Genomic DNA, 17,539 nt, shown 5'->3' with positions numbered 1-17,539 from the left:
TAACTTTGGTGTCATTGCAATTTGATGTAACTTCTGTAAGCACTTGGCGGATGTGCGTGCCAGAAATACCAAAATAATCCAGGTAACACGTGGTGCGCTAGTATACGTCTAAAAATGGGCTAACTTGAGACTTTAGGGGTACCGATAAATTTAGACGTCTACAAGCTGTCCATAGCGCTATTCGCCTCGAGATCGAACAATGTCGCCACCATGCGGCAGCTCCGTGAACTGCCCTTAGTGGGGATGCGCGGCCTGAGCCGGTGCTTTCGCTGTGGTCATCGTGCTCGAAAACATGCTTGGAAGGTTGAGTTTCTGGACATTTGAGCTTTTAACATCGCTTCAAGATGACTGAAAATGACTTCGTGGGAACTTTTTTTGAACGTGTCGGGTTCCCTGCACTAGAGTGCTTAGCAGGGAAGAAAACCACAGAACGTGCATATGTTCCGGTATGCGGATTCCACTCCGCCTTTGTTATATTATATTTGTCGCTGCGGTTCTGTGTGTCAAACAAAATGGACTGAGAGCTAAGGTCAATGTTGTAGCAGTTCTTTTTTTTTTATGATAAGTATAACGATGTCACAGTTACTTATAGAATGGTTTCTCTGCTGGCCATTCAAAGTTACGTACTCCATAATGCTCAGTTATGGTATTCTACGCGCGCTAGGCACAAGGTGCATCGAATGTATGAATATATGTATCATATGAAGGTTTTAAAATATGTGAATTTCAAGCTTTCATCTCATTTCATCTGACCGTATGACAGGCTTGACTTTTACCTTTCACATATGTGATCATTGGAAAACACGCATTCAAGGTAAATTGCTATCCCCATCCCCGAACGTTGTCTGTAAAACACGTATTTTGTGGTGTATGAAGCACTTGTGTAACAGCGAATTTCAGAATGTACCTGCCGCTGGAACCAAAAACTTAGTTTGTATATAGTTATTACCTGACCGCACCCCACACAAAGTCAAGTCCACCACAGAGGTGTGGTTATCTTGCAACATATTTTAGCACCGTCTAATGAATGCCTGCACAGGAGACGAATCAAACCTCAAACCTCTCCCATACTCGCACGACTTAAATAACCACCGCTGTTATACGACGCAAAAATTACAGCGAAGGGCTTCAGTACTTATTGGGCTATTCTGCCCTTATATTGCATTCTTGCACAATTGTACATTTAGATTTCCAAGACCAGTTGAGACAGGAATGTTGAGTTTTTTAAAAAATCCTTGTTGTTCCCAAAAGACAAAAACAAAATCTTGCTTGGAACAAGGAGACAGTGTCTACCTTCAAACGCACACAGGTGATTTTCTTTTCACAACTTCGCGACTTCAGTGTTTCGCAGTGCAGCACTTTTGGTCAACTTTCACACCTTATCAGCGTTCTAAGTAGAGCATTTCATCACATCCGGAGTATGGGAGGCACTGACAGCGGCATTTCATTCAAAAACACTGCGATACCCGCGTAGAAACGCCTGCGCCTGCTTCGCCGGATCGCGCCGTATCCCCACTAGAGCCAGGCTCCCACAGCTCCCCATAGAGCCCATAGTTTGAGATAATTCAGGCAACACTGGACATGCAACCAATGAAAATGAACTATGATGCCTACCTTTCGGCCAATCAGGAGTCTCTCAGTTTGGCTCGCCTTTCGGCCCGGTACTGGCCAGTACTGGCTACCATCGGCTTTTACTTTTACTGGTTTTCATGCCCGACGCTTGTTATTCCGTATTCCAGAACAACTAGGCAAATTTTTGACAAAATACACATTTATTTGAAACATCGTACTGACTCAATAATGTGACACAAATATTCACCGTGCCTACAGAGTCCAAATCGTTGCGTTCGTTGACCAAGTTCGAACACGAAAACACACACTACTCCCAGAAGTAAGCGACGATCACAGGAGTGCACGCGATTTCACGGTTAGCATCTCCTTTCGTTGGCTGCAGTGCGAAGGTTTCAACGAAGCGGGCAATGCTTGTCGCACGGACACCGAATCCTGTCTCCGTTGTGACTGCATTTGAAAATGCGACGGCGCTCACAAGTGTTCCTCAGGCGTGAGCTGCATTGCAGTTCTGAACTCGAGAGACTGTTCGTACGTAGGATACTTGTGTTGGGAAACATCACAACATGCGCTGAGTCACTTTGACACACGAACAAATCTGGGACTTCTCTTTGAACAATGCCATCATACCGTGGTGTCAACTGACATCGTCGAGACGCCGCTGCCACTTCTCTCCCTTCTCTTCTCGTAACTGCCCGCCAGACAGGCAGCCCGCGAAAGAATGCTCTTTTGAAACTTTGCCAACCAATAGCGGAGCGCGCAATGTCCTTCGGCCAATGGGTATCAACTATGATGCCTGACGGAGTAATACCACGTGTTTATGACGTGCAAACATTTTTTTAGAGCCGCGAAGAGGGGGAGCTGTGGGGGCCTGACTAGAGCATAGGGGTGACACAAACCCGCCATTGTTGTAACTACCCTCAAGCGGGTGCCTTTGGCAAAACTGCCATCTTGTCCTGGTCGCACGTCACAGAAAACGTCATTTTGAGGTCATGGGACTTTGTTTACATGTTGTTTTGCCGCTTACCGACATATCTCCGTCGTCATAAAGCCAAGAGATTAACATATTTTGCCAGCGTAAACCATGCGGTGCTTCTTCCGCAACATGGTACCCCATTTCTCCTTAGTTTAAGTACATCGCATCGGCTCGGTGAGTCCTAACGGGCGGTCGTCGTCACATCTTTGGAAGTCGTCAACAGTACGAGGCCTTATGTGCAAAACTGCGCATTTTACTGCGAGATTATCGGATAAAAATAATTACCGTGATCAAAAGACATCCAAAACGTCGCGCAGAAACAACAACTGCATTGTTTACAAACGGTTTGGCCGCCGATCACGGGCGCCGCCATCTTTAAGGTCACGTGCGCCTTGACGTTTACTGTGACGTGCGACCAGGACCTGTCCAGGATACATTGCGTTCGCCCAGCACGCTTTCGTCTACGGAGCAATACATTGAGTGCCACCCCTGTGGACTAGAGCTCCGCCGCAGCGCCACCTACAGTTCGATCTCGAGGCGAATACATTATTTAGACATCTAAGAAAGGGCGGTCACGAGACATGGCTGAGATATTTCGCAGTAGACGTCTACCGTTAGACGTCTAAAAGCATGTCACACGTTGACCACATTTAGGGTCGATTCACACGATGCAACTTCAGTTGCGGGCAACCAGGTTGCGCCACCAAGTTGCACTGTGTGAACAACGAAGCATTGGTTGCGCAACCCGAGTTGCAAGAGTTGCAGAGCCGATCGCTTCAAGAGCGATTTCTCCTGCAACTCTAGCTGCAACCTGTCAATCATGCGGCTCCGCCTTGCAAGCGCGACCAATCAGGAAGACTTCCATGTGTCAGTTATTGCAGCAGCGGTACGCGAAACGATGAAATTATCACTGACCAGTGGAAATTATGCAAAATTATCAAACTCGCAAGGGATTGAAGTCGCAAGGAGCGGATGTCGCGGTAAGATTGGACGAAACTGATGACAATGATGTTTTTTCGCGCCATCTGTCGAGCTTGATGACAACTATGGCATTCCGAGTTGCTCGCCGTATGAAAGGGACCTATTTGGTGCAACTTCAGTTGCCCCCAACTGTAGCGGGAACCGAGTTGCAGCAAAAAGTTGCATGGTATGAATCGACCCTTAGACTTGCATCACAAATTCATGCAACCATTTTCACTGGAGCTATAACACAACGTTGCCTCTGTGTTCTGCGAAATATTATCAAAGTATAGTTTGTTCTTGCTGCTGTCATGACAGAGCGACTAGAAACCGTGTATCTTGCAACCGTGAGGCTCAACGTGATTAGATTCAACTGTTATTGGCACGTACTGACCCCATGAACAACCTAGTCTGAATAAAGTTTGAAGCAGGCAAAAGAAAATGTGACTGCGGAAGAGTGCTGCAATGAGACGAAAACATACAGCGCCAAGACGCCCTCGGGCGCCAGTTTGGAAACGGCATCGGCAGAGGGCGCCGCCAGCGGCGCAGCGCAACGGTCAGCGTTCAAACTTGTTCGCTCAGTTCCTGGAGCTGACGCTCGCTACTGTAGTGTTTCGAAGTTTAGTAAGTTTATTCCTTGTCCACCGTCGTGCGTATGTTTTCTTGCAATATGTCGGTCAACTGGACAGTTCCGGCATCCTGTCCAATACGCAATGAGCGATATCGTTAAGCGTAACAACGAGCGCTGCTGTAGCGGGGAGGCAACGTCCGTTATTTGTTCTCTGTACTTCAGGTTTCAGGGGTGAGTTTGCTTTCTTTCTTGTCCTCTGCTTTCAGATTTGTGCCTGCTTGTGTTCACAATCGCATGCGATAGAGCTCTGGAGCACAGCAGCTGAATATGGTTTTCTTTCTCTGCAGAATGATGTTGCGAATGAGTGACGAGCACAATGGAGATAAGGGACTGACCCAAAATGTGTTAACAAGATTGTCGTTTGGTTACGTTCGATGCTGTCTGTTCAGTGTACTGGCGACGAACAATATGGAGATATGGGACTGACGTATGTGTGTGTTAAGATTCAATCGTTTGGATACGTTGTTGGCTAGGGTAGCTCTTGGATTTACGTCTTTATTATCTTTATAGGTGCTGACAGAGTCATGGAATGAAGGTCACGATTACTACGCCTGGCCTGTAAGCCATTTGTTGGCACTTCAGCTGGGCTGGAGCTACGATCACATTTTAGGTAAACGAAAACAGTTACCTTTTCAGATCTGTTGCCCCTTGTGTTTTATGTACTCGCTGATCTGACGCTGTCTGCTCTCACTACTCTGTGCTGTTGTCACTAATCTGTGCTGACTGTGTTGCAGTGAAATATGGGTGCAGTGACCATTTTGCCACGGGCGGCATGTTTATGATAGTTGCATTTTTTAAAACAGTGCGTACGTTGAGAAGTTCTTTCGTTTGATATCTGGCTGTCAAAAGGCGCACACATTATGCTGGCGCGGGTACCTCATGGTTTCATGTATTTTATAGGTTCTTCCAGGCTCATGGATTGGAGGTGACGAATACAACGCCTGTCCTGTGGGTCATTTGCTGGCACTTCGGCTTAGCTGCAGCTACGATCCTATTTCAGGTAAAGAAAAACTATTACCTTTTCTAATCTGACTGTGCTGTTGTTCAATATCGCTGTATTTCTAAGAGTTCGCTAATCTGATGCTCGTGTGAGTCTCTTGTAAATACTTTGTTGCCAAAGAGCTTCAGTTACAGTTGGATTGTCTGAACTGCGTCTGATTCATGTCATTGATGCCATGTAAGTGCAGCCTGTCAGAATGATTATTTTTCAGATTCAGTCACACAATTTCCTTTTTAACGTGTGCACATTGTGATTTGCCGAGTAGGATGTGTCACTCCACGGTCCCTTTAGTAACCTCATCTTTCGTCTTCGAATTGTCAGTCGGGAATCAAATGGGTTCTCCACGAGCAACTATGATCCGACATATATGGATACGAAAATACCTGACACTTGCATAGTGCCTGAATAAAAAATATGCATAAATTGCAGTTCTGCAGTAAACAAGCTGCATGCAACATTTTTACATACAGGCATTTATAGTGATATCACACATTATCTTTTCTATTTTCAGGGTACCTCGGAAACGTTCCTTCCTGCTACCGACAGCCGTCTACCACCCCACACGTGTGTAAAGTACTGGTTGCATTTGGAGCACTCAAGCACGGACCCAGAGACAAAGGCAATACTTGCAGCAACCAGTGATATAAGTGCTGCGATGTGTGTACATGTACATTACTATCTGCTTTGGAAGAGTACCAAGATTTGCTGGTATGTGACTGTGCAATAAGGGGAAGTGCTCACAATGTCTGCTCACTTGTCGACATGTTTGGAAGTCAGTGTTTGCCCGGTATGTTCATAGAAATAAATCTTGTACCAACATCCATGTTGCCTTTGTAAGACATACTGTGCATGAACCACATATAAGTGCATGTGCATGTCAGTGACATATACCTGGACGAACCAATACATGGGCCACTAGTGCCAAAATTTCGGTGTAAAATATGTATAATTTTAGATGTCATGGCTAATACATGTCTATATGACGGCTCAGTGGATAGATAAGTACCGTCCCATTTTAGACGTTGGTCTAAAATGGTCTAGATCGATCCAACAATTATCCGGCTATTAGCTGTATTTTAGCGTAACGTTAGCTGGACTAGGCGACAGATACGAAGCAATAGAGCTACTTTGTTAGACGTCTAATAGACATTCCCAAAGTCAACATTTAGACATCTTTTAGACGTATACTAGCGCAAACGTGTTGCATGGGAACACAAATCAAAACAGGAAATTGAGGGAAAGCATTGTCCTCCATGTGTACTTAAACTGTCCTAAATTGGTCCCTGAGGATGGGCGAGGGACAGCCTCGGGGATGTCATCTCATATGCCAAAGTGACAGTATTATGACATTTTGAGGATCAGATTTTGACATCCTAGGGATGCCATACCTGTCCCCATCTGACAACCTTAGGATAGCCCTGGGATGACAGTGTGTTCTTGGGGTTCGTACAAGAGCCGTGAAGGTTAGGAGCTTAAGATGGAGCACGCCAACCTGAGGGTGCGTCTAACAAAGCCTAGGGAGCGGTTTAAAATAGGTTGGAGGAAAGGTGGATTCCAAGATATTTGTAAGAATCTGCTCGGGTTAATGTGATATCACTTAGAGTGTAGGGGAAGGGAGGAAGGCAGGAGACCCGTCTTCGAGAAAACGACAAAATGCGACACTGTGCAATGTTCAGAGGCATTTGGCACTCATTGCACCAACGCCGGATTAGTTAAAGGTCACTTTGTAAGGTTAGTTGGTCAGAAGGAGAGAGGATTTGCCTGTACACTACACGGTCGTCAGCAAAGAGACAAATCGTGGAAGATATGCCTGAAGAAGGTCATTTATATAGATAAGGAAAAGGAGAGGGTCGAGGACTGAACCCTGAGGGACACCAGAAAGCACAGGTACATCTGGGGATAGGTGGTTGTTGCAAGTAACAAATAACGTACGATTAGTCAGAAAATGAGCTATCCAATGGACGACATACGGGTCGAGGTTAAGCAGATAGAGTTTGTATAGAAGCTTAGAGTGCGGCACCATATCGAAGGCCTTGCGAAAGTCTAAGAAAGCGGCGTCAGTCTGATGATTATTGTCCGCGTGGAGAAAGATGTCGTGAACAAAACTGACTACTTGAGTTTCACATGAAAAGAGGTTTCGAAACCCGTGCTGCAAGTGAAAGAAGAAGCATTTTTCTTCAAGGTACTTAACTACGTTGGAGTATGCGTTCGAGAATTTTACATACTATAGATGTGAGTGAAATGGGGCGGTAGTTATTAAAGATGTGGCAGCTGCCTGATTTGTGAATAGGGACAATCTTCGCCATCTTCCAGTCCTGCGGTATGGCAGAATCTTGGAGTGACTGAGTAAATATGCAACATAGAATCTTGCTGGAAATAGATCTCGTGTTGTATTGAACCTTCGGGTTAATAGAGTCCGGACCAGCACTCGACAACAGCTTAAGTGACTCAATGATTTTACAAATACCATGAGTGCTGATATGAATGGGGACCATAGGTGACAAGGCGATTACGGATAATGGAGTTTGGGTGTACCCGTTAGCGGTGTTGAAAACGGATGAAAACAAGGAAGCGAAAGCGTTGGCGCAGTCGCTGTCGGCGGGTGTCAGTTAGACTGATATGGTGGGATTTTGGTGGAGATAAGATTTTCCAAAATTGTTTTGGTTTATTCGTCAAGAGAGACGGGAGGTCGATGGTAAAGAACTTATGTTTCACTTCCTTGATCGAGCACCTGTATTCCCGTTCACAGTAGCGAAATTTAGCCCATGATACGTTGTCGCCAAGACGCTTTGCTTTCCTGAATAAGCGCTTTTTCTTGGTTAGCAAGATTTTAAGACTTTTCGTGAACCAAGGATTGTGATCATAAGATTTCACTCTTATCTTTGGAACATTGTACTCGGTAAGGTAGTTTATGTTGTCACGAAAGAGGGACCAGTTATCCTCAATGGAGTGAGGCAAGGTGCCATGAAATGAATTTTCATACAGAGCTTCAAGACCCTCGTTGATGGCTTGGAAGTTAGCTCGAGCATAGTCGTATATGGTTTTATCGTTGAATTTATGAACATTTGGACTACTTGAAGAGATATCTTAGAAAATGGTCACTGAGACCATCAGTGACATGCAAAGAAGTGATGTGCTCAGGATGGGAGGTTAAAACCAAGTCAAGGGTTGACTGCGTGGCATGAGTTATTCGGGTAGGATGTGGAACGGCATGCGATAGATTAAATGTAAGGCATAAACCAACAAACAGTGTCTCTTGTGAACTCCGGGAAAGATTGCCGTGGAGCAAGTCCCAATTTATTGACCGTATATGTATCAGCGTATATTGAAGGTGTATATTACTGTATATGTATCAGGGCAGATTTCAAGCTTCCTGAGCGCGCACAGACGGTGATCCCAGTTGTCTCGCGACGTAACAGACGGAGAAAGACACCGGCTGACACACACAGACATCCCGAAGGCTATGCCCATCTTTGTTGATGCACCCACGAATACACAGGAAGACTGCCGAAGCTCTCCCACTCGTATTAAGTACCTGTAGCTTGAACTACAAACATTTTAGTGCACACTCCACGAAACGAGAACAGCTGATTGCTTCTTTCATGGGCGCGGCCATGCGAGCCGAGAAGGACCGTTCAACAGAGGAGCAATTTTAGGTAAGTTCGAACGTGGCGCCAGTCGTCGGTACAACAAGTTCCAGAGTGAACCGAGTTCGATCAGCTCAGGTAACGCTTTTTTCATTCTTTTTCTTTCTAGTAATATTTATCATTTTGATTCATTTCCAATTCTAATTCCAATTCCAGCTCAACCGCTCAGCGCGCTGACACTAGTGCAACGTAGAGTAAATAAATCTTTCGCTTCCTCGCTTCCCTAAGGAGAAGAGTACTTGAAGTATATTCCTGTTGTGTGATTCCTTTTTTCCCTCTCTACGTTCCAGAAACATACGGTTTCTGAGCCAAGACAATATAGTTGCGAGCGCAGTTGACTTACAGAAGTATCCCATACAGATCCCGTACCGTGAAGACCACCACCAAACGTGGTTGCCACGGTTTCGGTTTTGGCCATTTGCATGTCAAAATTCAGGGATTGATATTTTAATACACGTACGCGTTTCAAAATTTTTAAACGTGGATTTTAACTAGGGCAGTCTCTCATATCAGTATCTGCCTTTTGTTCAAGACGTCCTTATTAGAGTTAATTAATGAATTTAATTGATTAGTCATCCTTATTAGTCATTACAGTTTCTCTTGGAAAAGATACGCGCCCGTAGAACCCAACTGTGAAAATGACGTGCTCTCGTGACTTTTTTATAAAAGTTTGTCCCCCCCCCAAGCTGAAACACACACACACACACACAAAATAAACGGGGTGCCACAAACGCATACTTTTTGGTCGTAGCCATATTTTAATGGAGATTTTTTTAAAATAAAACAACTAGGACTATGTGTAGATTAGTTTCGCACGTACGCGTACGCGAGTGGAGGAAAACCTTATCTGCAGTAGTAAGTACTGACCACGCTTATCCGGAAACGCTACAAGGCTTCTGGACGCCATTAATTAGCAATTAGAGCTAATTGGGACCCCCCACATTAATCAGCATCATCCAATGAGTCATCACACTAATTGGGGAGCGTCTAACTAGTGTCCAGACCACCCTGTGCGTTTCCGGATAAACGTGGTCATAAAAAATAAAAAAATAGATAGAGATAGAGTGGAGAGAAGGAGTTTAGTTGAAGATCAACGACGCCATCTTGAAGGAAGCGGCCCGGAAAGGCCGCTGACCATCGCCGGGCGACGGAGCACAGAGGCAGGTTGCAAAGCATCCCAGCTATGACCACAAGTTCCGGACATCCTGTGACGTCAGCTGTGACGTCATCATGGCATGTCTGGGCAAGTTAGGACAGCTCTGGACATGCAAGGAGAAAAACACTCGTAATACAGAGGCTGGGAAAGCAAGAGTATGCAAACCATCATTAGCTAACAAGAAAAAACAATTAGTTACACAACAAATGAGCCCACCAGAACAGGAGCGCAGAACCATGCGACTGCTCCATCCAAGAGGCAGGCAGAAACTGACTCGTAATGCTTTTTTGTCCTGTATAAAGCCCCGCAGCTGCACCCCCTAGCGGTTACTTTCTCAACTAATCTCACAACAAAATTATTAAGAATCACGCCAGCGCTACTCCCGGTCCCAAGGCAGAAGATGATAGAAAATGGCGGGAATGCCCGGACAACAGCAACCAGCACTGGCACGAAAATCGCAAACAAAGCGGGAACAAAGTTGACGAAAGCATTAGTTATGCAACAAATCACCTCACCACAGCAGGAGCGCAGACCGATGCGACTGCTCCTACCACCACCTGCGAGAGGCTAAGAGAGAAGAGCATTCCTGCGCCCCCTGCTGGCCGTTCTCATTGGTCGTGAGGCTAAGTGAGAAGAGCATTCCTGCGCCCCCTGCTGGCAGTTCTCATTGGTCCAGACATCATCCTATTGTCTCAGGGCTACACTGTTTTTTTCCACTAATGCTCCTTTGGTCAATCTGCAGTGAAGCCACGGTATGACGTCATCATGCACCTGCGTGGCTCAAGGACGCGTGCGCTCTAGACAGGGGACCTATTATTTATTGAATCACTATCCCAAGATTATTTCCTTTATTCTTCTATAACGATTGCATAGGAAACTATTCCAGAAGAGCACCATGCATGAAAACTGATCGTAGGAATTCCAAAGTCTTACTAAATGAGACTTGCAAAAGAACAAAACATCCTAACATGTAACTCCATCAATGGCTAATAAGAGGACTAGGCACTCAACAAATCAACGCGCGCAGAACTCGGGGCAGCACTATCGTCAAGATGACAATGTTCCTTGTCAAAAAAGAAAAAAATACTAAGCGTCAACAAAGGAAAGCATGCATATCGGGGCATATCAGGACAAATTCGTACGACTGCTGGGCAACAGAGGAAACCAAACACTTGAACAGAGTGAAAAAGGCACTCACCATCATTTTTCCCGTTCACAGCATTCCCTCATTGTAAATCCGCTCGTCACAAAATCCACCTGCATCGTCGAACACCATTCACCAGTGACGAACCACACATCCGCACCCCATCAGAGGCAGACAGAACCCCACCTAAGCTACGCTCTTCCACTGACGGCCAACGCCAGGAGCAGAATTTGCGTTTCGAGACCCGTCAGTGTCCAAGAGAGAAGTGAATCCTTGCGCCCCCTGCAGGCCGTTCTCATTGGTCGTAACGGCATCCTATTGTCTCAGGGCTACACAGTTTTTTTCCACTAATGCTCCTCTAGACAAGGTCAACCTGAAACAATAGTCTCTCGGTATGCGGTCATCATGCAGGTGCGTGGCTCAAGGACGCGTACGCTCTAGACAGGGGACATATTATTTATTGAATCACTATCCCAAGATTATTTCCTTTATTCTACTATAATGATTGCGTGGGGAACTATTGCAGAAAAACACCATAGACAAGAGGAGATTGTAGCATTTCATTCCCAAAGTCTTACTGTACAGGAAAGAAAATGGTTCAGCAAGACATAAAGTCACACACCTGTCCCCCTCGCGGTTACTCTCTGAACTAAATGAATCGCAAAATTATTAAGAATAGCTCTACTCCCATTCAAGGCAGCACTATCGTCAAGAATATGTCTTGTACAAAAAGAAAAAAACTACATGCAGAAGGAAAGCATGTCAGAACAAGCCCAGGCATGTCAGCACATGTTTGTCAGACAAGGGGGGAAAAAGCGAAAAAAAAAAAAAAAAAAGGAAACCAGCATCAAACTATTTCTTCTTATTCAAAAACAGTGCTCATCATAAATCTGCCCAGGACAATACACACCATTTTTCTATTGCCACACTTTTTTCCAGTAACGGTCAATGCATTGCTACAGACTGCGTGACGTCATCACATCCTGTCCGAAGAAGAAGACACCGGCAAAGACTCCTATTATTTATTGAATCGCAAGATTATTTCCTTTGTCCTACTCTTAATGACATTGATTCTCTCATTAAAATTCAACAAAAAAGCACCCTGCATATTAACGATTTTCACCCCAAAGGCTCATCATGGTCATTAGAATTACAGTAAACTACCACTTTAAAACCACTTAGTAAAACCACTTAGTAAACTACAACAATTACATTAAAAAACTACCACTGCTCTTTAAAATAATAAGTGAGTCCACTCCACATCACCTCCAGGCCCACCCGAGAGCCAGGCAGATAATTGAATAATGATGCTTTGTTCCTCCTGAATAAAGTCACACACCTGTCCCCCTCGCGGTTATACTCTCTGAACTAAATGAATCGCAAAAGTATTAAGAATAGCACTATTCCCATTCAAGGCAGCACTATCGTCAAGAATGTTTCTCTTCAAAAAGGAAAAATCTACATCTAGAAGGAAAGCATGTCAGAACAAGCCCAGGCATGTCAGCGCATGTTTGTCAGACAACAAGGGGGAAAAAGCGAAAAGAAACAAAGAAGGAAACCAGCATCAAACTATTTCCAAGCACACGCACTCCTCTTGTTCAAAAACAGTGCACATCATAAATCCGTCCAGGGCAATACACACCATTTTTCTATTGCTACACTTTTTTTCCAGTGACGGTCAATGCATTGCTACAGACTGCGTGTCGTCATCACATCCTGTCTGAAGAAGAAGACAGCGGCAAAGACTTCTATTAATTATTGAATCGCAAGATTATTTCCTTTGTCCTACTCTTAATGACATTGATTCTCTCATTAAAATTCAACAAAAAAGCACCCCGCATATTAACGATTTTCACCCCAAAGGCTCATCATGGTCATTAGAATTACAGTAAACTGCCACTGCTCTTTTAAAATAATAAGTGAGACCACTCAACATCACCTCCAGGCTTATGTAATACGTGACCCTTTCTATGCTCATACATTCGTTGTCTGAGGCTACACCCGCGAGCAAAAAAGGCGCGGAAGCCGGGTGGGCAAAGTTCCATTCGCGCATTGCGAGCATGAAGGCGGGAAAGGCTGCGAGCAAAGTTCTATTCGCGCATTCCAAAGCACAAGACAGAACGCCTTTACGGGAACACGATAGCATTCCTATACTATATTAATGATTATTGCATTGCAGTTTAGAAAAACTACAACTAAACTATAATTTTAGGAGCCCATTAAAATTCTACTTTCTATGGAAACTATAATTGCCCTATTACTTGGATCGCTACTAATGAAGCGCTCCAATTTTTTCTCTCTTCCCATTTCAGCCTTGTCATGCAGGGAAGCAGACTCATATCCAACATAATTAATTTACACTGAGGGTGCCGTGCTTCAGGAATTCCTATCCTGCGCTCAGGTGCAAGCATTTCTTCACGGATACCTTTAACAGCTGACTTCCTCAACATATCGAACACCCAACAAAATCAAACAAACAATCAGAGAAACCCTCTTCTCAGCTGTACCATGCGACTGTCTTCTTCGTAAAATCGGTGATCTGAGGAAGAGAGCAGCGAAAAATTGCGCGCACTTGTGCTTGACTTAAAAAAACCTGAAGCATATGCCAATAAACCAAGAAAAGGACACTCATGTCTGGTATCTGATAGTGCCACATACACAGACGCATTGTCGCAAAGAAAGCACAGGACAGGGATACACAAATTTCCTTAGGTGAGCAGGGAAAAGGCTTAAGACCTCAGGAATAATAGCAGAGTCACTGGACATCGCTACGCGGCTAACACAAGATAACAAGATAATAGCGGCGGGTAAAATTGCAACACTGCTAAACAAGCCCCAACATCCCATCATGACGTCGCAATCCAGGAAAAAGAAGCACGCGCGCGCACACAGCAGCTCAGGAATGCACAAGGAGAGGTGCTTTATAGGAATTTCTACTCCACACACTCAGATACCAGCATTTCTGCACAAATACCTATAACGGCTGACTTCCTCAACATATCGAGGAAAGCGAATACTAACACTCAACATATAACAAAAAACAAACAAATTCCATTCTCATGAACTCTCTCCTCTGCCGAGCGGCTTTCTCCTGCTCTACCTGGATGCTGACTGTTTCCCCTCATCTACATTCTGAGTAAAAGCCGTGAAAGGAGAAAAGAACCGCGAAAAATTACACGTATGTGTGCTCCAATAGCTGTAACTGCAAGAAACCGTAGCGCACGCCAATACACTGAGAAAAATGCGCCTATTTCTGCCACCAGATAATTCTTGCATAATGCCACATACACAGTCGCATTACCCTTGCGTAAGGAAAGCACAGGACAGGGATACACAAATTTCCTTAGGTGAGCAGGGAAAAGGCTTAAGACCTCAGGTCACCACACATCGCCACGCGGCTAGCACAACATGACACCAACAAGATACTAGCAGCGGGAAGAACTGCAACACTGCTAAACAAGTCCAGACATGCCACGAGGACGTCACAAATCAGGAGAAAAAAAGCACACGCATGCACGCAAAGAGGACAACGCATTAAACACACGGAGCGCTCAGGAATAATCGTAGCGTTACCGCACATCGCTACGAAGCTCAACGTCTAACACAAGACGACAACAACAACAAGATATTAACGAAGGGTAAAAATTGCAACACTGAACAAGTCCAGACATGCGACATCGCATACAAAACACTGCTCATCGGGGAAAAGGCCTAAGCCCGCGGCGGATCATCATAGAGCATACACAACTTCATTTTTCTACTTCGCGTAAACTAAACGCGGTCTGCTTGGAAAACGACGTACAAATTTTCTTAAGGAGCAGAGAAATATAGAAATTTCTACTCCGTGCTCAGATACCAGCATTTCTGCTCAAAAACCTGCAAAATTAAGCACTGCTTACTTCGTCAAGATATCGAACACCCAACAAAACCAAACAAACAACCCCACTTCCACTGGTAGAACACTATTCAGCTTTTACGCAGGAGGCTTTCTTCTACATAAAAGTAGAGAAAATAAGAAAAAGAGCAGCGAAATATTACACGCACTTTTGCTTGACTTAAAAAACCTGAAGCATATGCCAATAAACCAAGAAAAAGACACTCATGTCTGCTATATGATAGTGCCACATACACAGACGCATTACCCTTACGTAAAGAAAGCACAGGACAGGGATACACAAATTTCCTTCAGTGAGCAGGGAAAAGGCTTAAGCCGTACCGCCTAGGAATAATCGGAGAATCACCGCTTATCGCTACGCGGCTAGCACAACATGACAGCAACAAGATATCAGCGAAGGGTAAAAATTGCAGCAAGAAAGACACTACTGAACAAGTCTAGACATGCGACATCGAATGCCAAAACACTGGTGATCGGGGAAAAGGGCTAAGCCTGCGGCGGATCATCATAGAGCACACATAAGTTCATTTCGCGTAAACTAAACGCGGTCTGCTTGGAAAACGACGTACAAAGTTTCTTAGGGAGCAGAGAAATATAGCAATTTCTACTCCGTGCTCAGATACCAGCATTTCTGCTCAAAAACCTGCAAAATTAAGCACTGCTTACTTCATCAAGATATCGAACACCCAACAAAATCAAACAAACAACCCCACTTCCACTGATAGAACACTATTCAGCTTTTACGCAGGAGGCTTTCTTCTACATAAAAGTAGAGAAAATAAGAAAAGAGCAGCGAAAAATTACACACACTTTTGCTCGCATAGCAATAAGAGAAAAAAATAAAATAAAATAAAATATCGACACACACGCTAATAAACTGTGACAAAGACACCCATTTCTGCTATCAGATAATTATTGCATAATGCTAAATACTCATTTGCATTGTCCCTGCGTGAAGAAAGCACAGGGCAGGGATACACAATTCATCTTAAGCGAGCAGGGAAAGTCACTTCTACTCGAACAGCTTAATACCATAAAGTCTGAATTTTTGCAAAGCAAATAAAGCTTGAACAGCGCTACGAACGTGACAGACACATACTAACAAACAAACAAATAAACATACAAACAAACAAACAAACAAACACTTCTATTCATTTCTATTGATAAAGGCGTAAACCACACTACAAGAACAAAGCACGCTGCTTCAGGAAAGCGTATCAAATGCATCGCAACAGGACCGGCTCTCATAAAATAGCCTGCCCAAAACGAAGACTTCACCAGGTTCGCGAGGTAATTCCATTAAAAACGCTCTCGGTCTATCCTACAGATAGCAATGCAAGCGCTGCTTCCCTTATTTTTTAAGCCACTATTCCACGCAATGGTACATAAATGTATCACTCGTGTCACATGAAAAAGCACACACAAAGAACTTACTTGTCAAGTGGGATCCCTGGTTCAGGAAAGCGCGCGCGCACACACAGACACACACTCACATTTTCACAATCACAAACACAACGTCTATTCTCACAACCACATAAATCCATATTATTCCTCAGGTCAATAATTATCCTACCATCGTCAAAAGATGGCTCACTCTTGTATGCGATCGCAAAGCGATAGGTCCTCATTCCGGATGTAATAGGATATCGCCACTCGGCCGACGCGAACCAAAAAAGAAAGAAAGGAATGCGCGTTCGCTATACCTCCACAAAGAAACCGGTGCCGTGCTTCTACGCAGCGCTCATCATACAGGAGTGAATTGTCTTCTTCGTTTTCCTTTTATTTTCTTGCACCCATATACTTTGCAAGAATACTATAGAGCAGAACGGACAAATGTGAACATCATTCGCTACACACTGTAGCTCTCATCATTTTTAAACCAAACCACTTAACATGTGTTCATAGGTCTTCACTAAATAGGTGAGCCGATAATGACTCAAAATGAAATGAAATCAAATAAAATAATCATTCCAGCATCGCTGGCTGCAAGCTTGGGTACCCTGCTTGGGTCTGCTGGCGCTGGAATAAAAGATTTATCGCGAGGGTACTACAATGGTGAGCTCTGCTGCTGTTTAAGTGATAAAACAGTGCTCCCGAACCGCGCCCCACGCGAGCCGCGCGCGGAGCCGTTCTCGGGACGCGACGCGCGCGATTCCCCGTGCGAGCGCAACGCGGGCCTCGCGGTTTGGACGCGCGCGATCCCTTTCCCCGAGCAGGTGCACTGTTTTATCACTTAAACAGCAGCAGAGCTCACCATTGTAGTACCCTCGCGATAAATCTTTTATTCCAGCGCCAGCAGACCCAAGCAGGGTACCCAAGCTTGCAGCCAGCGATGCTGGAATGATTATTTTATTTGATTTCATTTCATTTTGAGTCATTATCGGCTCACCTATTTAGTGAAGACCTATGAACACATGTTAAGTGGTTTGGTTTAAAAATGATGAGAGCTACAGTGTGTAGCGAATGATGTTCACATTTGTCCGTTCTGCTCTATAGTATTCTTGCAAAGTATATGGGTGCAAGAAAATAAAAGGAAAACGAAGAAGACAATTCACTCCTGT

At 44.5% G+C, this 17,539-nt stretch overlaps 1 long non-coding RNA gene across 1 annotated transcript; it reads right to left on the bottom strand.

Moving 5' to 3' along the window:
* Window positions 1–9,641: 9,641 nt before the first annotated feature.
* Window positions 9,642–16,591, bottom strand: LOC135388460 (uncharacterized). The gene is made up of 3 exons (XR_010421388.1): window positions 16,413–16,591; window positions 11,138–11,456; window positions 9,642–10,042 (listed from the first exon to the last, which is right to left on the bottom strand). It is a non-coding gene; the product is annotated as an uncharacterized LOC135388460 (long non-coding RNA).
* Between the last annotated feature and the right edge of the window lie 948 nt (window positions 16,592–17,539).

This window comes from Ornithodoros turicata, chromosome 3, assembly GCF_037126465.1.
Source record: "Ornithodoros turicata isolate Travis chromosome 3, ASM3712646v1, whole genome shotgun sequence".
NCBI lineage: Eukaryota > Metazoa > Arthropoda > Arachnida > Ixodida > Argasidae > Ornithodoros > Ornithodoros turicata.
This window is presented reverse-complemented; position numbering and strand designations above follow the sequence as displayed.